Source organism: Cherax quadricarinatus, chromosome 37, assembly GCF_038502225.1.
Source record: "Cherax quadricarinatus isolate ZL_2023a chromosome 37, ASM3850222v1, whole genome shotgun sequence".
Classification (NCBI taxonomy): Eukaryota; Metazoa; Arthropoda; class Malacostraca; order Decapoda; family Parastacidae; genus Cherax; species Cherax quadricarinatus.
This window is the reverse complement of record NC_091328.1, coordinates 9,342,458-9,366,150: the sequence shown is the minus strand read 5'-3', so window position 1 is coordinate 9,366,150 and position 23,693 is coordinate 9,342,458.

Below are 23,693 nucleotides of genomic sequence, written 5' to 3'. Positions count from 1 at the left end.
CTGTCGAGAGCCTCTATGCAGAAGCGAACGTTCCATCCTTATCCGATCGTCGTGATGCCCATTGCCTGCGCTACTATGTACGCTCTCATGATCTCCGCAATCCTTCCATTTATAGAATGGTCACTGATATTAGTAGACATTCTTTATTTGTTCGCCACCCCTGTTTACTCCGTCCCTTCTCTCTTCGCCTTCATTCGCTCTTGTCTTCTCTTCAACTACCACCTTTCTATGTACATGTAGCATCTCACTTTTCCCTACCCCCCTGGGAAGTTCCAGCTGTTCGAGTCTGTTCTTTCTCCCTCCCTTGCTCGAAAGCCCAACTGTCTACGGTCGCTTCCCGCTCTCTTTTTCTTGACCACTTTCACTCTCATTCTCATGCCATTGCTGTGTACACAGATGGGTCTAAGTCTTCTGACGGCGTAGGATTCGCAGCAGTGTTTCCGGACAGCGTCGTACAAGGGCATTTACTATCTTCGGCTAGTATTTTTACTGCTGAATTGTATGCCATCCTTACAGCACTTATCCGTATTGCATCTATGCCTGTGTCATCATTTGTGGTTGTCTCAGACTCCCTTAGTGCTTTACAGGCTATACAAAAATTTGATACACCTCACCCCTTAGTCCTCCGTATCCAACTTTGGCTACGCCGCATCTTTACCAAGCATAAAGATGTTGTTTTTTGTTGGGTCCCTGGTCATGTTGACGTACAGGGCAATGAACAGGCAGACACTGCTGCGCGGTCAGCAGTACATGACCTACCAGTTTCTTAGAGGTATTCCATTTACGGACTATTTTGCTGCAATATCTTCCCACCTTCACACCCGTTGGCAACAACGTTGGTCTACTATGCTCGGCAACAAACTTCAATCTATTAAACTGAGTATAGGTTACTGGCCGTCTTCTTATCACCAGTGTCGAGGTTGGGAGACTACTCTCTCCCGTCTTCGCATTGGCCATACTCGTCTTACTCATGGATATCTCATGGAGAGGCGTCCTGCTCCTCTCTGTGAGAATTGCCAAGCTCCATTATCAGTCAGCCACATTCTGTTGGACTGCCCACTTTATCAACGAGCACGCAGAATTTACCTCTGTCGTCATCTTCGCTCCGCTACTCTCTCTTTACCTTCCCTTCTCGCTGATGGACCCACCTTTCATCCGGACTCTCTCATTGACTTTTTGACAACAACTGACTTACTTCACAAATTCTGATACATTCAGCCCTTTCTACTTCAATCTCTTGCTACCCTCTACCCCCGTACTATCCCCTGCCCCGCTGTTTTCTGTAACCTGCTGATCATCCCTCCTCCCTTCTGCCGCCCAATACCCTCGCTTCCTTCCCTACCCTGCAGCGCTGTATAGCCCTTGTGGCTTAGCGCTTCTTTTTGATTATAATAATAATAATAATGTGGCAATGTTGAATGACTGTCAAAGAAAACCTATATATACCTTTGGGGAGCTACGCGCGTGAACGTATATATATATGTTTGGACCGTTTAAGGGTTAATCACAGACATCATGGAATTGTCATGAAAGCAGTCTAATGGGTGACTATTAACGGCACCTTGAACAGTTGAAATGTGACTGTTTTATTTCTGCCGCATGCAGCAATAAAGTGAGGTGGACTTTTTTATTGCCTTTTATACTTAGTTTTTCTAACATAACCTTACCTAACCTAGAAATGTGCTGTAAACCATATATGAAAAGGTGATGTACTGTAGTTGCTAGGAGGAAGTGTTGCAATTTTATACCCCACCTCTAGTAACCCCTACTTTCTTTGCTGTATGATCCATAAAGATTTAGTGCATGCTTTTTGAATACAGTATTATAATAAGTACTGTATTAACAATTATGAACATATATTGTCAATATTTGTTGTGCTGTACATTGCAAATTAGCTGTTCAAATGTACCTCTTCAAGGGGGGCTCCTTGGCGTGGTGAAGAGGCTCTTGGTCTGAGGAATTAGACCTATCGGTCTTCTTCCTCAGACCGAACCTAATTACCCCCCAATCTCCCCTCCCCTATCCCATCCTCCCCATCCTCCCCTTTTTCCTTTCCTCCTCCTCCTCCCCACTCCTCCCTTTTGCCCTTCCTCTTTTTGTCCTTTGGGATTTCTCCCACAGGCACGCTAGTTCCTAGGTAGAGGAAAGGACACCGGGGTCGATCCCATTCCGTTGAGGTTTCTTGGCGGTGGCGTAGTTTGCCGTGGAATCTGGATTGCCTAGGGATGTCCCGATCCCTCTCCGGTATCCCGGAGTAGCTTTGGGTGTCTTTTGGGCGACGGGTGTATCTCTGGAAGCCACCTTTCGGATTCCGGGGGTGGTGGCTGAAGGAGGTATGCTTTGTGGCGGATATCCGGCCGCCCTCTCTTTTGTCCACCGAGGTAGCTCGGCAGATGTGAGGTTGCTATCCCAGATTGCTGGTTTACTGGCATGAAGGGTAGGGTATGGCACGGGTTCCATGCTGCATCTGCGCTACTAGCGGTGTCGAGTCCTCTTGGGCGCGGAGGGAGATTTCTGGCCCTTTCATTCCTCCTAGGAACTATCCCTCCCCGGTCCCCCCTTTTTTTTTCTTTTTTTTATTTTTATTTTCTTTTCTTCTTTCTTTTTTTTTCTTAAAAACAAAAAGAAAGAAGTAACCTAACCATGGCAGCCCTAGTCCATGAACCTTTTACCCCCGGGCCCCTTCTTGATACCGCACCCCGTTCTGACCCCGCCTCGTCTTTGGACCACTCTTCAGACATTCCTCATGCCTCTGTACCTATTGCCGGTGCTGTTTCCTCACCTGCTTCAGGTACTGAGGCCTCGACTGACTCCTTCGATTTATCAGACCTTCGCTCTCCTCTGACTATGCTTCCGGCCTCTCCCTCTACGGTGCGGCAATTTTCAAATCGCCGACCCGTTCCACGTCGGACCAACTCTGGTCCCACGCCTAAACGTCAACGACAATTACCTGCTGATGATACTTCTCCACCTTCACCTTCTCGTTCTTCTCAGAAAAGATCGACACGTCCTTCACTACCTTTCCACGCTCAGTTTCAGACTGAACAGTGGACTAAATTCTTCACTTTGCGACCAACTTCCTCTACTGCCTATCTTTCTGACCATAGTATTGGCAAGGCACTCCTACGCCATGTTGGTAAAGATATTTCTTTTCATGCTCTTAAGAGCGGTACGCGCATCATTACCGTACAGAATGCTACCCAGGCTCGTGAGCTCTCTCGTCTTTCCCATATAGATACTGTTCCTGTCACCCTTGAAAAACATCATTCCCTCAATTCTTGTAGTGGTACCGTTATTCTGCCCCATACCATAGTTCAACAAAATTTCCAGACATGCGGCACCGACATTCTAGAACAGCTGGAACTCCAAGATCTCCCAATCCTCAAGGTAGACACTTACGTTCTTCCTGCCCGTGGGCGGAGACGATACCCTAGCAATGTGGCTCGTTTAACTTTTGACAGCCGAGAACTCCCATCCTCAGTTTATATAGCAGGACATCGGTTACAAGTTCGAAAGGTGATCCCTACACCACAACAGTGTAGAAATTGCTGGCGATTTGGCCATCCAGCGAAATATTGCAGATCTATCGCCGAATGCCCAGTCTGTGGTGCCGATGACCATTCTAATACGTCTTGCAATCGATCTCCCTCTTGCCTTAACTGTCATGAGGCTCACCCTTCGTACTCTCGCCGTTGTCAGGTCTATTTAAACGAGCGGGAAATCCGTTACCTCAAAGAGACAGAAGGTCTCCCTTATGCCATGGCAGTTTCTCATCTCCGCCTCCAAGGGAGACTCCCACGTGTTTCTTATTCCCGTGTTTCAAAACGTCCCCCCACTTCTGGTATCCCATCTTCTACACCCACCTCTGTGGTTACCTCTCCCATAATCACTCCTGTATCTAATCCTTTTGCTGTCCTCGGCTCAGACGTCCCTACTTCAACGCCTCAGTCTAATCTCGCTTCTTCGAGTTCTCTCTTACAAGCCTCAGTATCGACGAGACCTCGTACGACACCTCTTCCCAATCGTCCCTCTACTTCTCAAAAGTCAAAAAAAGGTCCGGTAACACCTCCTACCCATCTTCCACCTCCTCATTTTACCCTCCCTGTCTCTGTCCCTAGTTCTTCCCCTCTCACTGGCTCAGTTACAAGTGCAGAGGTTCACCCTCCTCCTCGTAATGTACCTTCCTCCCCTGTTCCCTCCCAAGTTTCTTCCTCTTCTGCCACCTCCCAGGTTCCTGTCTCTTCTGTCCCCTGCCACGCTTCTCCAGTTCCCTCCACCCTTTCGCCCCCCCCTACCTTGGTACAGTCCAATACAGTTCCAATCTTTACTCATCCTCCCCCTACCATTCCCAATATTGTCTCCCATACGACATCTCTGAATTCTGAAACACTTGAAGCAATCTCTGAATATATTGCAGAGACCAAACCATCAATGGACACTGATCCACCTTCCGCTCTTTCTCTCTCCTCTGCTCCATCTGCGCAACTCCTTTCTTCACAGCGCACCGTTCCTTCGCTGCTTGAACATTTTCCACTGCCTCCGCATGTGGACTTTTCTAACCCTCCTAGTCCGTAGGAACCCTTACCTGCGGATTTCAAGTATCTTTATCATTGCCATTCATGGCCTTTTTACAGTGGAATATACGTGGCCTCAGGGGTAATCGGGGTGAGCTTCAGATGTTACTCTCCCAGTTTGCCCCTGTTGGTGTTTGCTTACAGGAACCAAAATTACACTCTGCTGTTATTTCTCACATCTCAGGCTATAATTTATTGTATTCTTCAGATCCTTTTCCTGATGGGACCTTTAATGAAAGTGCCCTTCTTCTCCGCACTGATATTCCGTACCATCAGCTATTTGTTCATACTTCGCTGCATTACACAGCAGCCCGTATCCACTTACATAGGTGGTATACGCTCTGTTCTTTATATCTCTCTCCTTCTCGGGCATTATCTATTCCGGATTTTGCCTTCCTTGTTTCGTCATTACCGCCACCAATTCTGTTACTTGGTGATTTTAATGCCCACCATTTCCTCTGGGGAGGGTCTCACTGTGATTCCCGTGGAATTCAGTTAGAGGCTTTTCTTGCCACCCACCCCCTCCATGTTTTAAATACAGGTACTCACACCCATTTTGATCCTCGGACTCATACTCTCTCTTGCATCGATCTCTCAGTTTGCTCTTCCTCCGCCGCATTAGACTTTACTTGGTCTGTTCTCCCGGACTTACATGACAGTGATCATTTCCCAATCATTCTTACTTCCCCTTCATATTCGCCACCTCTTCGCACCCCACGCTGGCAATTTAATCGGGCAAATTGGAACCTTTACTCACACCTGACTGTTTTTAAAGAGGTTCCTTCTTCGTCCTCCATCGATGAGCTTTTACACCTCTTCTCATCCTCCGTTTTCACCGCAGCTTCTCATTCTATACCCCAAACTTCGAGCAGGCATTCTCAGAAATGCGTGCCTTGGTGGTCTCCTGCTTGTGCTCGTGCAGTACGTTTGAAACGCGCTGCATGGGGCAGGTACCGGTACAATAGAACCACAGAGCGACTCCTTGATTTTAAACAGAAGCGTGCGATCGCTCGCCGTGTCATCCGTGACGCTAAACGCACTTGCTGGCGAGATTATGTCTCCACCATCACCTCTGCTTCCTCTATGAGTGCAGTCTGGAAAAAAGTACGAAAACTGAGTGGTAAATATTCTCCTGACCCGGCTCCTGTTCTGCGGGTTGCCGGTGTTGATATAGCAAACCCACTAGATGTTGCCAATGAAATTGGCAATCATCTGGTCCGTATTTCTCAGGGACTCCATCTATGCCCCTCATTTCTTTCCTCAAAGTCTGCCAGAGAGTTAGCACCCTTGGACTTTTCTTCTCTCAGAGAAGAACAGTATAATGTGCCTTTTACACTTCAAGAACTGGAGGCAACACTCTCAGCTTGTCGATCATCGGCAGCTGGGCCCGACGACATTCATATTCGTATGCTACAACATTTACATCAGTCAGCCCTTGCAGTCCTATTACGCCTTTACAATCTTATTTGGTCACAAGGAGTTCTTCCACAGCTGTGGAAATCCGCCATTGTTCTCCCTTTCCGCAAACCAGGCACTACGGGACATGAAACCTCCCACTATCGTCCCATTGCTCTTACCAGTGCAGTTTGCAAAGTAATGGAACGTCTAGTAAATAGACGTTTAGTGTGGTATTTAGAGACACACAACAGTCTCTCCACTCGTCAATATGGCTTTCGTAAGGGACGTTCTACCATAGACCCCTTACTGCGCTTGGATACGTATGTTCGTAATGCCTTTGCGAATAACCACTCAGTTATTGCCATATTTTTTGATCTTGAGAAGGCATATGACACAACTTGGAGGTATAATATTTTAGCCCAAGCCCACTCCTTAGGCCTTCGAGGCAATCTACCATCCTTCCTTAAGAACTTTTTAACTGACAGGCATTTCCGTGTTCGGGTTAATAATGTGCTCTCCCCGGACTTTATCCAAGCTGAAGGTGTCCCCCAGGGATGTGTTCTGAGCACAACACTTTTTCTCCTTGCTATTAATGATTTGGCCTCTAGTCTTCCATCAAATATTTGGTCATCACTCTATGTTGATGACTTCGCTATTGCCTGTGCAGGCGCTGACTGTCACCTCCTTACAGTTTCTCTCCAGCATGCAGTCGACCGTGTTTCCAATTGGGCCACCACACATGGGTTTAAATTTTCCAGCACTAAAACCCACCAAATCACTTTCACTAGACGCTCTGTCATCTCTGATCATCCTTTGTACCTCTATGGCTCACGTATCCCTGAACGTGATACAGTCAAGTTTCTGGGCCTCCTCTTTGATCGTAGGTTATCCTGGAAACCTCACATTACCTCTCTGAAGGCAACTTGTCACAGCCGGCTGAACCTTCTTAAAACCCTTGCTCATCTTTCGTGGGGAGCTGATCGTCGAACCCTCCTTCACCTACATTCCACCCTTATTTTATCGAAACTTGATTATGGTGACCAGATCTATTCAGCGGCATCTCCTGCTACTCTCTCTAGCCTTAACCCCATTCATCACCAAGGATTACGTTTATGCCTTGGTGCTTTTCGCTCTTCCCCTGTCGAAATCCTCTATGCAGAAGCGAACGTTCCATCCTTATCCGATCGCCGTGATGCCCATTGCCTGCGCTACTATGTACGCTCTCATGATCTCCGCAATCCTTCCATTTATAGAATGGTCACTGATATTAGTAGACATTCTTTATTTGTTCGCCGCCCCTGCTTACTCCGTCCCTTCTCTCTTCGCCTTCATTCGCTCTTGTCTTCTCTTCAACTACCACCTTTCTATGTACATGTAGCATCACACTTTTCCCTACCCCCCTGGGAAGTTCCAGCTGTTCGAGTCTGTTCTTTCTCCCTCCCTTGCTCGAAAGCCCAACTGTCTACGGTCGCTTCCCGCTCTCTTTTTCTTGACCACTTTCACTCTCATTCTCATGCCATTGCTGTGTACACAGATGGCTCTAAGTCTTCTGACGGCGTAGGATTCGCAGCAGTATTTCCGGACAGCGTCGTACAAGGGCATTTACTATCTTCAGCTAGTATTTTTACTGCTGAATTATATGCCATCCTTACAGCACTTATCCGTATTGCATCTATGCCTGTGTCATCATTTGTGGTTGTCTCAGACTCCCTTAGTGCTTTACAGGCTATACAAAAATTTGATACACCTCACCCCTTAGTCCTCCGTATCCAACTTTGGCTACGCCGCATCTTTACTAAGCATAAAGATATTGTTTTTTGTTGGGTCCCTGGTCATGTTGACGTACAGGGCAATGAACAGGCAGACACTGCTGCGCGGTCAGCAGTACATGACCTACCAGTTTCTTATAGAGGTATTCCATGTACGGACTATTTTGCTGTAATATCTTCCCACCTTCACACCCGTTGGCAACAACGTTGGTCTACTATGCTCGGCAACAAACTTCAGTCTATTAAACCGAGTATAGGTTACTGGCCGTCTTCTTATCACCAGTGTCGAGGTTGGGAGACTACTCTCTCCCGTCTTCGCATTGGCCATACTCGTCTTACTCATGGATATCTCATGGAGAGGCGTCTTGCTCCTCTCTGTGAGAATTGCCAAGCTCCATTATCAGTCAGCCACATTCTGTTGGACTGCCCACTTTATCAACGAGCACGCAGAATTTACCTCTGTCGTCGTCTTCGCCCCGCTGCTCTCTCTTTACCTTCCCTTCTCGCTGATGGACCCACCTTTCATCCGGACTCTCTCATTGACTTTTTGACAACGACTGACTTACTCCACAAATTTTGATACTTTCAGCCCTTTCTACTTGTATCTCTTGCTACCCTCTACCCCCGTACTATCCCCTGCCCCGCTGTTTTCTGTAACCTGCTGATCATCCCCCCTCCCTTCTGCCATCCAATTCCCTTGCTTCCTTCCCTACCCTGCAGCGCTGTATAGCCCTTGTGGCTTAGCGCTTCTTTTTGATTATAATAATAATGTTCAAATGTAAAAGCATACTAAACTCTGATCCAGAACTTTGAACAGCACAAGTATGGTCCATTGTTTGTGAATACAAGATTACACATTGATTGCAGACACAAACAAAGAGGACCTTGGTAAGACTACAATATGCAGTACCCTGGTATGTACTTCTTAAAATTATTTATCTTGAGAAATGTGTAGTTACGATAAAATAGAAGAAAATTAGATTGGAATGTTGAATTGTAATGGAAAGTATAGATATGATTCCCTTTATGGTGGGTGTCTGGATGCTGGTGAAAGACTCTTGATCCAATGAATTGGAGCTATTCTCCTGGATCAAACTGGATTAATTACCCTTACTCCATTCTCCAGGCACTACATGACCCTTATGGGTTTGGTGCATCCCTGTGATGATAATGGTAGACATGATTACATTGAACTGAACTTCAGTGAGGTCGGATGAAGAAGTTACAGTTGTAGGGTAAAGTTAGCAAGAAAATAATAATTATATATATATAGTCGGACTTGAGTCCTGGAAATGGGAAGTACAATGCCTGCACTTTAAAGGAGGGGTTTGGGATATTGGCAGTTTGGAGGGATATGTTGTGTATCTTTATATGTATATGCTTCTAAACTGTTGTATTCTGAGCACCTCTGCAAAAAAGTGATTGTGTGAGTGTGGTGAAAGTGTTGAATGATGAAAGCATTTTCTTTTTGGGGATTTTCTTTCTTTTTTGGGTCACCCTGCCTCGGTGGGAGACGGCGAACTTGTTGAAAAAAAAAAAAAAAAGGATTTTAAAAAATTCTTGATACAAGAGAAGCACTGCATAGGGCTTCTTAGCTGAAAGTGAGAGAAAGACCTGTCATGTATAATAAATGTATTCATGTATATATATACTCTAGAACTGTTGTATTGAGAAATTTCAAACTAACATCCTAGCCATAAATAACATCCAAATTTAAGATCAACATTAACAGGTTTTTTATAAATAGTACCATATGGATAAGAAAAATTGCAAAAGCAAAATCTAAAGATATACTGTAAACTAGATCCACCACCAATATAAATGTTGGTATAGGAAAGTAAACCCCTCATTTTAACCCTTTCACTCTCATGTAGACCAATGTGATTGCTGCCAGAGTCAGTTACATAAGCACAGTGCCCTCAAATATTCTGTGATTGGACTGTGTAAAATTGACCAAATTACCAACTTCTGGGCAGTTGAAGGGGCACTTTTTTGCACTCGATTGACAGAATGGAATGGCTACTAGTGAAATAGCAAGGAACTTGGCTTAAAATTGCTGGGATGCGTAATCCTTATGGGTTTAGCATTCCCCAGGATGCATACATTTTGCCCAACTTTGTTCCTCTGTAATTACATAAGTTTTCCCCCTGCACTGTATAACCCTTGCGGTTTAGCAGTCCTTTTGATTGTAATATACAGGGGACCCTCGTTTTTCATAATCCGTTCCAGGAAGTGTGACTATTTTCGAAATTGACAATTATCAAATCCAATTTCCCCACGAGAAATAATGTAAATACAATTAATTCATTCCAGACACCCAGAAGTATTAAAACAAAAATTTTTTTTACATGAAATATAGATGTACATACACAATACAATGGGACATGATGAATGAAACATTAACAGCATAACACTTACCTTTATTGGAGATTCTTAATGTATGGAAGACTGGAAGAGGAGAGAGATTGGATTAATCTATTGTTTGGAAAGGGAATCCTCTTCCATCAACACCTCAGGTACCAAGTCCTTTTCTGGGGTTATTTCTCTGTTTCTTAATGCCACTAGGACCAGCTTGAGAGTCACTGGAGCCCTGTCTCGCAAAAAAAGTGTCCAGAGAGCTCTGTTTCTGGCATCTCTTTAAAACTTCCCTAAAATGAGCCAAGACTTTGTCACTGTACAAGTTGCCGATATGACTTGCAACAGCCTTGTCAGGGTGATGTTTCTCCATAAATCTTTCCATCCTACCCCACATTTCAAAAAATTCCCTTAATTTCTGAAGAAGGCAACTTCTTCCATCTCTCTTCCTCCTCCTCTGCAGCAATATTCTGAGCTGCAGTCTGTTGCTGTTCCAGCTGAAGCTCTTGCAGCTCCTCAGTGGTTAGCTCTTCGTTGTGGTCCTCCACCAACTCTTCCACATCCTCCAAACTCGCATCCAACCCCATGGAACTCTCCAATGCCACAATAGATTCCACAACTGCCATAGGCTCGTCAGGGTCAGCCCCAAACTCTTCAAAATCCCTCTTGTGGACACAATCTGGCCACAATTTTCTCCAAGCAGAGTTCAAAGTCCTGGTAGTCACTCCTTCCCAAGCCTTACCTATAAGGCTTATGCAGTGGAGGATACTGAAGTGATCTTTCCAAAACTCTCTTAGGGTCAAGTGAGTGTCTGAGGTCATGTTAAAGCACCTTTGAAACATTGCTTTGGTGTAGAGTTTTTTAAAGTTTGAAATGATCTGCTGGTCCATGGGCTAGAGGAGAGGAGTGGTATTAGGGGGCAAGAACTTTACTGTGATGAACCCATACTCCTCCAGAATTAGGTCATCCAAGTTTGGAGGATGAGCAGGTGCATTGTCCATTAGCAGGAGGCACTTGAGATCCAATTTCTTTTCCAGGAGGTAATTCTTCACACTGGGGCCAAACACTTCATTGAACCACTCGACGAAAATTTCCCTCGTGACCCATGCCTTATTATTAGCTTTCCAAAACACACACAATTTATTCTTCATAACATTGTTTTTCTTGAATGCGCTGGGATTTTCAGAATGGTACACTATTAGCGGCTTCACTTTGAAATCCCCACTAGCATTACTACAAAACATAAGCGTCAGCCTGTCTTTCATAGGCTTGTGTCCTGGCAGTCCCTTTTCCTCCTGAGTAATGTAGGTCCTCTTTGGGATTTTCTTCCAAAAGAGACCTGTTTTGTCACAAGTGAACACTTTTTCAGGTTTTTAATTGTTCAGTCTGTATGTACTTGAATTCACTTAACGAATTTTGTAGCTGCAATTTTGTGTGAACTGGCAGCCTCGCCATGCCTTATCACACTGTGTATGCCACTACGGTTCTTAAATTTCTCAAACCAGCCTTTGCTGGCCTTAAATTCACAAATACAGTGGACCCCCGCATAACGATGGCATCGCATAGCGATTTTTCCGCATAACGATTACTTTTATCGCAAAATTTTTGCCCCGCATACCGATTAAAAACCCGCATACCGATTTTCGTCCGAGACGCGTCCAATGTGCCCTCAGCCAGCCTCACATGTGCCGCTCCGTCCCATTGTTTACCAGCCAGCCTCCGCGGTAACATCCAAGCATACACTCGGAATATTTCGTATTATTACAGTATTTTCGGTGCTGTTTCTGGAAAATAAGTGACCATGGGCCCCAAGAAAGCTTCTAGTGCCAACCCTACACCTCAAAGGGTAAGAATTACTATAGAGATGAAGAAAGAGATAATTGATAAGTATGAAAGTGGAGTGCGTATAGCCGACCTAGTCAAGCTGTACAAGAAACCCCAATCAACCATCGCTACTATTGTGGGCACCAGAAAGACAATCAAGGAAGCTGTTCTTGCCAAAGGTTCAACTGTGTTTTCGAAACAAAGATCGCAATTGATGGAAGATGTTGAGAGACTCTTATTGGTGTGGATAAATGAAAAACAGATAGCAGGAGATAGCGTCTCTCAAGCGATCATATGTGAAAAGGCTAGGAAGTTGCATGAGGATTTAATTAAAAAAATGCCTGCAACTAGTGATGATGTGAGTGAATTTAAGGCCAGCAAAGGTTGGTTTGAGAGATTTAAGAAGCGTAGTGGCATCCATAGTGTGATAAGGCATGGTGAGGCTGCCAGTTCGGACCACAAAGCGGCTGAAAAATATGTGCAGGAATTCAAGGAGTACATAGAAACTGAAGGACTGAAACCTGAACAAGTGTTTAATTGTGATGAAACAGGCCTGTTCTGGAAGAAAATGCCAAGCAGGACCTACATTACTCAGGAGGAAAAGGCACTCCCAGGACATAAGCCTATGAAAGACAGGCTTACTTTGTTGATGTGTGCCAATGCTACTGGTGATTGCAAAGTGAAGCCTTTATTAGTGTATCACTCTGAAACTCCCAGAGCGTTCAGGCAAAAGAATGTCCTCAAGGATAATTTGTGTGTGCTGTGGAGGGCAAACAGTAAGGCATGGGTCACTAGGGAATTTTTCTATAACTGGTTACACCATGCATTTGCCCCCAATGTGAAAAATTACCTAACTGAAAAGAAATTAGAACTTAAGTGCCTCCTGGTGTTAGACAATGCCCCTGGTCATCCTACAGACGTGGCAGAGCGACTTTATGGGGACATGAGCTTCATTAAGGTGAAGTTTTTGCCTCCTAATACCACTCCTCTCCTGCAGCCCATGGACCAGCAGGTTATTTCCAACTTCAAGAAACTGTACACAAAAGCTCTGTTTGAAAGGTGCTTTGTAATGACCTCAGAAACTCAACTGACTCTAAGAGAGTTTTGGAGAGATCACTTTAATATCCTCAATTGTGTAAACCTTATAGGTAAGGCTTGGGAGGAAGTGACAAAGAGGACCTTGAACTCTGCTTGGAAGAAACTGTGGCCAGAATGTGTAGACAAAAGGGATTTTGAAGGGTTTGAGGCTAACCCTGAGAATCCTGTGCCAGTTGAGGAATCCATTGTGGCATTGGGAAAGTCCTTGGGGTTGGAGGTTAGTGGGGAGGATGTGGAAGAGTTGGTGGAGGAGGACAATGAAGAACTAACCACTGATGAGCTGCTAGATCAACTTCAAGAGCAAGAGGCCACACCTGAGGAAATTGCTTCGGAGGAGGGGAGAGAGAAATTGAAGAAGTTGCCTACTTCAAAGATTAAGGAAATCTGTGCAAAGTGGCTTGAAGTGCAAACCTTCATGGATGAAAATCACCCTCACACAGCTATTGCAAGCCGTGCTGGTGATTATTACACTGACAATGTTGTGAAACACTTTAGGCAAGTCATAAAGGAACGAGAGGTACAGGCCACTATGGACAGATATCTTGTGCGAAAGAAGTCCAGTGACTCTGAAGCTGGCCCTAGTGGCATTAAAAGAAGAAGGGAAGTAACCCCAGAAAAGGACTTACTACCTCAAGTCCTAATGGAAGGGGATTCCCCTTCTAAACACTAACACACTCTCTCCCCTCCTCCCATCCCATCAATCATCACCAGATCTTCAATAAAAGTAAGTGTCATTTAATTGTGCATGCCTTTTTCAGTTTGTGTGTATTAAAATTAACATTTCATGTGGTAAAAAAAAATTTTTTTCATACTTTTGGGCGTCTTGCACGGATTAATTTTATTTCCATTATTTCTTATGGGGAAAATTCATTCGCATAACGATTATTTCGCATAACGATGAGCCCTCTTGCACGGATTAAAATCGTTAACCGGGGGTCCACTGTATCGGTACTCGTTGCAGGCAATTTCTTTACGAGATCATCATGCAACTGCCTAGCCTTTTCGCAAATAAGCGACTGCATAAGACTATCTCCTGCTAATTGTTTCTCATTTATCCATAAGAACATAAGAAAGAAGGATCACTGCAGCAGGCCTGTTGGCCCATACTCGGCAGGTCCTTTACAATCCATCCCACTAACAAAACATTTGCCCAACCCAATTTTCAATGCTCCCCAAGAAATAAGGTCTGATAACTATCCACTCATTTGCAAGTCAAACTCAAATCCAACCCGTCCCACTCGTATATTTATCCAACCTAAATTTGAAGCTACCTAAAGTCCTAGCCTCAATAACCCAACTAGGTAGACTGTTCCACTCATCAACTACCCTATTTCCAAACCAATACTTTCCTATGACCTTTCTAAATCTAAACTTGTCTAATTTAAATCCATTACTGCGGGTTCTCTCTTGGAGAGATATCCTCAAGACCTTATTAATATCCCCTTTATTAATACCTATCTTCCACTTATACACTTCGATCATGTCTTCCCTCATTCTTCGTCTAACAAGTGTATGTAATTTAAGAGTATTCAATCTTTCTTCATAAGGAAGATTTCTAATGCTATGTATTAATTTAGTCATTCTACGCTGAATGTTTTCTAACAAATTTATGTCCACTCTGTAACGTGGAGACCAGAACTGAGCTGCATAATCTAGGTGAGGCCTTACTAATGATGTATAAAGCTGCAGTATAACCTCTGGACTTCTGTTGCTTACACTTCTTGATATAAATCCCAATAATCTATTTGCCCTATTACGTACGCTTAGGCACTGCTGTCTTGGTTTAATGTTACTGCTCACCATAACCCCCAAGTCCTTTTCACAATCTGTATGGCTAAGTTCTACATTGTTTAACTTATAAGTGCTAGGGTTATGGACACTCCTGAGCTTCAGAACCTTGCATTTATCTACGTTGAACTGCATCTGCCACTTTGCTGACCACACCAGTAGTAACTTCTCAACATCTTCTGCAGCGCTGTATACCCATTGTGGCTTAACGCTTCTTTTTGATTATAATAATAATCAACATCTTCTAGTACTGGTGATCTTATTTTTGTCAGCATATTTACCCCCTTTGCAACAACAGCTTCCTTGATTTCCTCTTTCTTGGCCATGATGGAAGCTATGGTTGTATGGGGTTTCTTATGCATCCTGGGCAGTTCGGCCACACGTATGCCACTTTCATATTGTTCAATGATGTTTTTCTTGAATTGTCATATTTCTCACCTTTACCAAAGGCCTGGCACCAGGAGCTTTCTTTGGAGCCATGGTAGCTTGTTTAGCAGTTGCAAGCACTAAAATGAATGGAAAATTATGAAATATTTCGTATGAACAAGTGAGGGGACCGTCACTCACTGGTAAACAATGCCACACTGGCTGGGAAGGGAGGGCAAGGCAGCTCAGAGCCATGTGTACGCATCTGGGACAAACGACTATTTGTGAGTCAAATGATTCGCGAGTCAATGTTTTGACAAAAATAACGTTACAATTTTTTAAAATTACGACTTTCAAGCCTTACGATTATCGAGGATCCACTCTACTAAGTTTGCCACCATATTTTGCATTTTTAATGTCAATACTTTCAGAAAAATAATCTACCATTTCAATTTTTTTTTAAATCGAGACTGTCAGCACTTAATTTCAAGGGTCATAAAAGTGAAAGGGTTAATGGGTGTCCCGTAGCTCGATTGCTAGTGCACTCAGTTCTCACACTGAAGTCTGGTTCAGTATCCAGTATGGGTGGAAATATTAGGACTGTGTCCTTAAGACCTTAAGACACCTGCTGTCCCTGTTCACCTATCAGTAAAATAGGTACATATACCTGGGTGTTAGTTGACTCATGTGGGTCACATCCCAGGGACAAAATTGACCTAATTTGCCCGAAATGTTTTGCATAACAAGTGGCTTTCTATGTAGTAGTATGTTATTGATGTCAGCTAGGCCTGTATACATTGTACATGTACTTGTGGAAATAAAGATTATTATTATTAGTATTAGTATTATTAATAGGCAATGGGGAAGGGGGGAGTGGGTGTCCAGTAATGGTGATTGTGGTGGATAGAGAGAGTTTGTTTTTGCTGTGACCACAGCAATAATGGACAATTCTGTAACCAACAACTGTCAGTTTTTGAATTAATTGACCCAGCAGATTTAGTCCCATATTTCCAAAGCCCATCATATTGACGTCCGTTAAATCAAGGCCTTATTGTATTTTATAGTGTTAACAAAGGTAAACAGTTATGATGGCTTTTCTGAGTATATTCTGTGTATGTTAAATTTAGCATCACTGAAAATTATAGTACTAAATTTTGCCAGAATATCCATATAATACAATTAAGTTGCAATGCTAAATAAATGGAAAGAGAAGATTTATGATGGTAGAATTATCGACAATATGTTAGGTAAAATGACTTGACAAGATTTATGAAATTCTACCAAAAAATATAATTTAATTTCAATAAACTGAAATATCTTTATTGCTATACATTGCTATTCCTTCATAGGGGAAGAGAGGGTAGGTCCAGTTCCTTGATTCAAGGAATTGGAGCTGCCCTTTGCTTCCTTGGATCAAATCTGATTACCTCCTATTCCCTAGGCTCTAATTTTTATGGGTATGGTTTTTCCCCATCAATATAATAATCCCCTTCCTTTGATCAAACTTAATTACCTCTCATTTCCCTGGTACTGTACAACCCTTATGGGTTTAGTGCTTCCCCATGAAAATAATAATACGTAATTTGTAAATTATTTAAAGCACTGTGTTTCAAGAGTAAGAAATATTAAACCTAAATGAGGTTCAAGTACATTGCACTCATAGTCATGACAGGAGGGGCCAGGAGCTGTGACACAACCCCTGCAACCACAATTAGGCGAGTACAGGTTTTCAAAGAAATGCTTGGCGTTCCTTCATTAGAAAATTGTTGGTAATATTTGAAGATATGAATATAATAATGCATGTACTATTGTTGCCCTACACCCTTCCAGCAAGGAGCCACGATGCCAGTGAAGGGCTTCTGATCCAAGGAATTACAGCTAGATCAAACCTGCTTACTCCCATTCTCAAGGTACTGGATGAACTCTATGGGTTTAGTGCTTTCCCATGATAGTGGTGATGTTACCATGATGCTATATATGTATCATTTTATTTTTTTATGCATGTAATCTGATGAATACAGTACACTTATGCTAAGTTGCTGTGTTGTTACTAGGTAGGCTAAAAGAGAGAAAGTGAGTGAGTGTGAATACTCACTTATTTGTGGTTGCAGGGGGTCAAGTCACAGCTCCTGGCCCTGCCTCTTCACTGGTTGCTACTAGATCCTCTTCTCTACCTGCTCCATGAGCTTTATCAAACTTCGTCTTAAAACTGTGTATGGTTCCTGCTTCCACTATATCACTTTCCAGACTATGGGTATGGGTGAGTGTGTGTGTTTGAGTGTGTGAGTTGAGTGGGTGAGTGTGAGAGTGGAGTGAGTGTGAGAGTGGAGTGAGTGTAAGAGTGGAGTGAGTGTGAGAGTGGAGTGAGTGTGAGAGTGGAGCGAGTGTGAGAGTTGAGCGAGTGTGAGTTAAGTGAGAGTGCGAGTGAGAGCATGTGTTGGGGAGGGGGGATGTGCGCTCATGCATGTTAAACCCCTGTTGGGTCATTGTCGAATGTGTGATGTAAACTTCATAAACTGTCTGCTAAGTACAAGACAGCTGTCCAAGGTAGGCAATAAATAGAAGTAAAGTATTTTTATTGATAAAATGTGCTGAAACTGAGAGAGAGGTGGAAGAATAGTGGTGAGAGGAGGATGGTGACAGAAAAGAGGAAGGGCAGGAAAGAATACAGTATATTTTAAATCTATAGATTGTAAAATTATTTTAATTGCATTTTTCCATCAGATTAATTTATTATGTAGCACCAACTGGATGTACAAGTATACTTGTTCTTTCTTTGAGGTGGTGTACTATTAATGAACAAGAATTTTTTCTCTAAATCAAATTTAGCTGTGAAGGTACATTGCAGGTTCAAATTGATTCAAACTTATAAACTCATATAAATCTTCAAAGTTGATGTGAACACTCGCAGCAAATAAGGTATGCAGACATTTAACTTTAGTGGTTTTATCATAACTAAGCGAATCTTTATAATGTGAGCAGCGCTGTATGACCCAAATGGGTTTAGCGCTTAGTTGTGATTGTAATAATAGTAATTTTTAATGTGAATACAGTATTTTAAATCTGCATATTTTTAGTCAGTGACATGGTCAGCTTAATTCGTTTATATGTTTCCAGATGCACTTATGTTAATTTTACAAGCCAGTTCGAGTATCAAGTTTAGTGCTTAAAAACATTGAAGTGGTTTTAATATTTTGGTTTTGCAAAATTAAAAGGTATATTTGATGTATGTATATCTGAGAAGCATATTTTGGTTTTGGTCTATGCTGTGTTGTGTATACAGTATATGTACTATAGAAAAATATTTTCCAAGCTGTATTTTATAAAATTTCATGATACGGTATTCAGCAGTAATATTGATAGTGCAACAGTTTATTTTTTACTTAGGAATTGGGCATGAATCTTCACTTAATCTTCATTATGAATTTAGTAATGAACAATATTCGAAATTTCAATATTTTCTATTGTATACTTATTCCAATCACACTTTATATTATGCCATATATTTCTGACTGAGTGCAGTGTGGCCTTTGCAGGTTTAGTGCTTCCTTTTGAATATAAAGATAATTAGGTTATATTTACAAGACAGCATTAAACCCATATGGGTTATATTGCACCATTTAGGTAAATTAGTGATCGTTTAGAATCATGCTCAATAAAATTTTAGTTTTCTTATAAAAATAGTGATGAGTTCATAAGATACAAATTTTGTTCATAAGTTTGAGTTTTTATTTTATATAGCATATACAAAGAAAATGATACAGTACTTTCATCAGTATGCATGTACATGCACGTATGTATGCATGTACATGATAAAATGACAGTGCCATCTGTGGCAATGTTTTTGTGCACAGCCGATGGGGTTTTGAAATATATTTATTATTAAGATTTGTGAGGTTAAATTGTTCAGTATGTTAGCAGCTTTAATTTTACTATTTTTTTCCTTGGGTTTTCATTACCATATGGTCTTTGTGTTCCCAGGGAAGGATTTAACCCTTGAACTGCTAAAGGGGTCTAAAATAAATGTGCCCTCAATGCCTGTGACTTTGAAAAAAATATATATAAATTTAGCTTAAAAAAAAAATTCTCCCAGGCTTTAGAAGTGTAATAAGATGAGTGATTTTTTTTTTTTTTTTTTTTTTTTACAATTTTTTCCCATCTTTTCTAATTTTGTTATGGATATGTTTTCCACCTTTATTTATGCTTTCATATATTTGACTTTTTTTGTTCAATAACTAAACAAAAGTAACATGTAAATGGCATTTACCGGCTCTCATAATGCCCTGCACACGACAATTTTTTATACAACACAGACCTATTTTTTTCTAATGTAGTCGTAACCAGGCTAATCGGGACCATGTTGGACATCCTAGAATTTTGGCATCAATTTACATCAATGGCAATTTCCCAGTTAGCATAAATTTGTCATCAGCAGCTTAAGGGTTAACAAAATTATCAAGAACAGTATGTAAGAAGAACTTTTGTTACAAATTAACAAATTTATTGTGTACAGGGTGATAGAGGATCATTAAGTCTTCCATACACTTTCTTCTCTAAGATAAATGGTTAACCTTGGAAAACAAACAGGCACCCACAATATTTATTTACTTTGAATTAATACCATGTGCTTGAAAATATATATATTTGCAGATTACACAAGAATTACATAAATGGACTTTAGCTCAGGTTGAATTGAAAACGGATGTGATACATAGTTGTTGGAAATGAAGTGGTTTTGAGCAGAAATGAGTTATCTTGATTAATGACTGTGTGGTGAATATTTGCATTGTGTGCATTAGAAGCAATGAATATATTATAGAGCTCCTGAGTGTCAAATTTCATGATAGATTATATATTTCAGTTCATTAATCATTTGTATATACATTCACAAGCTACTTTTTAATACTGCATAGTATTCAGAGGCTAATAATATGGATGTTTGTGACTGATGTGCATCTTCTAGTTCTAATTGTCCTATCGTGCACTAATGAAAGCCAATGTATAACCTCTATGAGTTAAGAGCTTCTCTATGAATATATTAGTTATACCAATGAAAGAGTTGGTCTTTGGGCATGGCAACATTATTTTGCAGTACATTATTATTATTATTATTATTATAATCAAGGGGGAAGCACTAAACCCGTAAGATTATACAGCGCCTGTGGGGGGATGTGGAAGGTATTCAGGCTAAATTCAGGGAACTGGAGCACAGATCCAATTCCCAGCATCAAGCAGCCTTCCTTGAGGGCTTTTTGCAGTACAATGAATGGGGCAGACTACCTTAAAACAATGCACAAATATCAACCTTAAATTAATGCTCAAGCCCACAACATTTGTTAGAACAAAACTTCACATCCGTTTAAAATGTAGTCTAGGTGGCTGTCTGGTACAGTCATGAGTATTTGGTGCCATTTGCAGACATTGTTGAGTACTCTTGTATGTTCTACAAAAGATGGACTATTGCATCATATTCAACTTTGTGATTGACATCATTATATACATTATTTACATTTGTACAAAGTAAAATATTGTACAGTACTAATTTTCATCCTAATATCCTCAGGCAATATTATTTTTAGTGTGAAGCATGTAAATGTATTCTATAGAGAATGTTCAATATCTTTTGTGTGCAAATGTACAGGATTAAAACTCACAATAAGTAAAATGCTTTGTACAGTAGATTTTTTTTCCAGACAAAAAAAAACTTGTTTTGGCTATATACAAATTGCATGAAGACAGGCAATTGTTGATGTTCAGCAGGGAGCTTGGCCCTGTGGTACTGTTACATAATTACTGTGTTTACAGTAAGCATGTTGCTTTCTGTCATATAATTCAGGAAGTAATATTTAGGAGAATCTCAAACTGTAAAGCTACTGGAGAAAACTATTGCTGCCCTGCCAGATTTGTTAATAAAGATCAACGATTATAATTTTTGTCCCAGAGTAATTTATATATTTTGCAGTAAATATCTAAATTTAACCTTTTAATCAGATTTCCACAATAATGTACCTGATTCTCCAAGCCTTTATGTATTCCCACTATACCCTATTAAAAATCTTTTAAAACTATTTGGGCAATTATTATTATTTATATTTCCATGCTGGTGAGAGGCTCTATCAAGTTGAGGCCACTAGTTACTGTCCCTTCTCTCTCTCTCTCTATTTGCTTTTTGTTGATTCCTTTAAGTGTACATACACCCCTAATTCAAGCTTCTTTCCCTACTTCCATGTGCAAAAGTTTACCAACCTACTTGTAACTTCATGCTTCATTTCTTGATCACATTCATTGTCATGCTATTGCTGTGTACACCGATGGTTCTAAATCCCCTGATGGTGTTGGGTATGCAGCAGTTTTTCCTGACAAAATCATCTGTGACCACTTATTAGAACTGGTTCAGGTTTAGCGCTTACTTTGATATTAGAATCGGCCAGTATTTTCACAACAGTTGTAATTCTCAGTCATTATACACTACATCGATGTCCACCTCATCAGTCGTAGTCATTTTGGACATTTAGTTCATTGTAGGTTATGCAAATTTTATTCCCCTCATCCCACACGGGATAGTGCACGACTTTAACTGTGCCACACTGCTGGTAAATAAAGATGTCATTTTATGCTGGGTCCCTCATCACAATGCTCAGGATAATGCAGGCAGACTCACCCTGTTGGCTGTTCATGTTCTCCCAATTTTTGTACAAGGGTTTTCTCTTGGCAACTATGCAACTGCTGGGAACAGTGGTTGTCAGAGTTGCACCACATTCAGATTTCTGACCATCTCACCACTCATGTCAGAAACTGCACACACTTGTCTACCTATCAGCCATGTGTGTCTTCCTCATGCACATTTCGTGGAAAAATAGTCAGCACTGCTCTGTGGGGATTGTCAGCTCACCATAACTTAATAGAGTATCCTGTCTTATCAGCAAACAAGCAAATTTCAATATCTCCACCACACCAACATGCTGTAACAGACCTCACTGAAAGTCCCACCTCTGATGTTGACTCTCACCCTACTTTTTTATCTCCACCCCCTATCATAGTTTAGCACTGTTTTTTATCTACTTTTTAAATCAACTCTGATTTTATTTTACCTTTTGCACTCTCCATTACCTGCACTAACCTTTACATTAGTACACTCCTGACCCTAACACGTCCCTAACATCTGCATACTCCTCCCTTAGCACATCCCTTCATATAGTGCTGTATGACACTTCTGGGTTTAGAGCTTAGTCTGATTATATTATTATTACAGCCTCTCCTCACTTAGTGACGTACTCGTTTACCGATGACTCTGACTTATGACGGGCTCTCTGACCAGTATGCATACCTAAATAATGTATATTAGAGCTGATTTCCTCTATTCTGTTAAAATATACAGTACACTACTGTACAAACATTTAAAAATATACTGAAAATGTTATGAATGGTGCAACGGTGACATTAAAACAATATCAAAGATGGCCGAGACATACCCACTACCGTTATAGTATGCTCATTGCTTAGCAACAAATTCGTTTACTGACGTGGTCTTAAGGATGGACCTTCGTCGAGGAGAGGCTGTATTATTATTATTATTGCAAGGAATTGGATTTGTCCTCTACTTCTCATTTCCCCATAAAAGCCATAAGGGTTGCTCACTGCTACATGGTAGATGTGGGCATTCTGTTTTAACAAGCTGTAGCTATACAGTATATGGTATATACATTAAACAACCACAGGTATGTATAATGCACTAGCCGCTATTTAACAATGATAGCATTTCTAAGTTTAATCCTTGGTGAAGGTGACAGACGTGCAGCTGTTCAGCTTTGTTTAGGTGGAATAATACAATCAGACTAAGCACTAAACCCAGAAAAGCCATACAGCACTGCAGGGAAGAATGTGCCATAGAAGAAATAGGCAGAAGTTAGGAATGAGAGAGAGTCAGGAGCATGCAAGAGGTAAGAGTTATTAGAGGTAGTAACGAGTGCACAAATGTAAAACATATAAGTTGGTGTAATAAGTTAGTTTCTGTTAAAGTCATAAAGTCTGCATTAAACTTGGAACTTTCAGCAAGGTCAGTCAGTATGTGTTGGAGCAATGAGATGTTGGAAGTGAATTCTGTGAGCCAGCTCCGACAGGACAATCAGTAAAGATACAGTGGAACCTGGAGTTTTGGCTGCCCCAAGTTTTACCTAAATTTTGTCTCGATTTTTGAAAAGTACTTTGAGTTTCGGCTGCCACACCAGACCTGTCCGCGCATCAGTCTGGCTTTGTTTCTCCTCGAGTGAACATTACCCTGCACATTCATCCAAACATTTCACAATAATCCATTGTTTTTTGTGCCTGTTGATTGAATGCAACTGCAATTTAATTAACCATGGGCCCAAAAAAAACTTCCTAGTGCCAGCCCTTTGGTAAAGAAAGTGAAAAACACAATAGATTTGAATTATTATTATTATAAACAAAAAGAAGTGCTAAGCCACAAGGGCTATACAGAGCTGCAGGGTAGGGAAGGAAGCGAGGGTATTGGGCGGCAGAA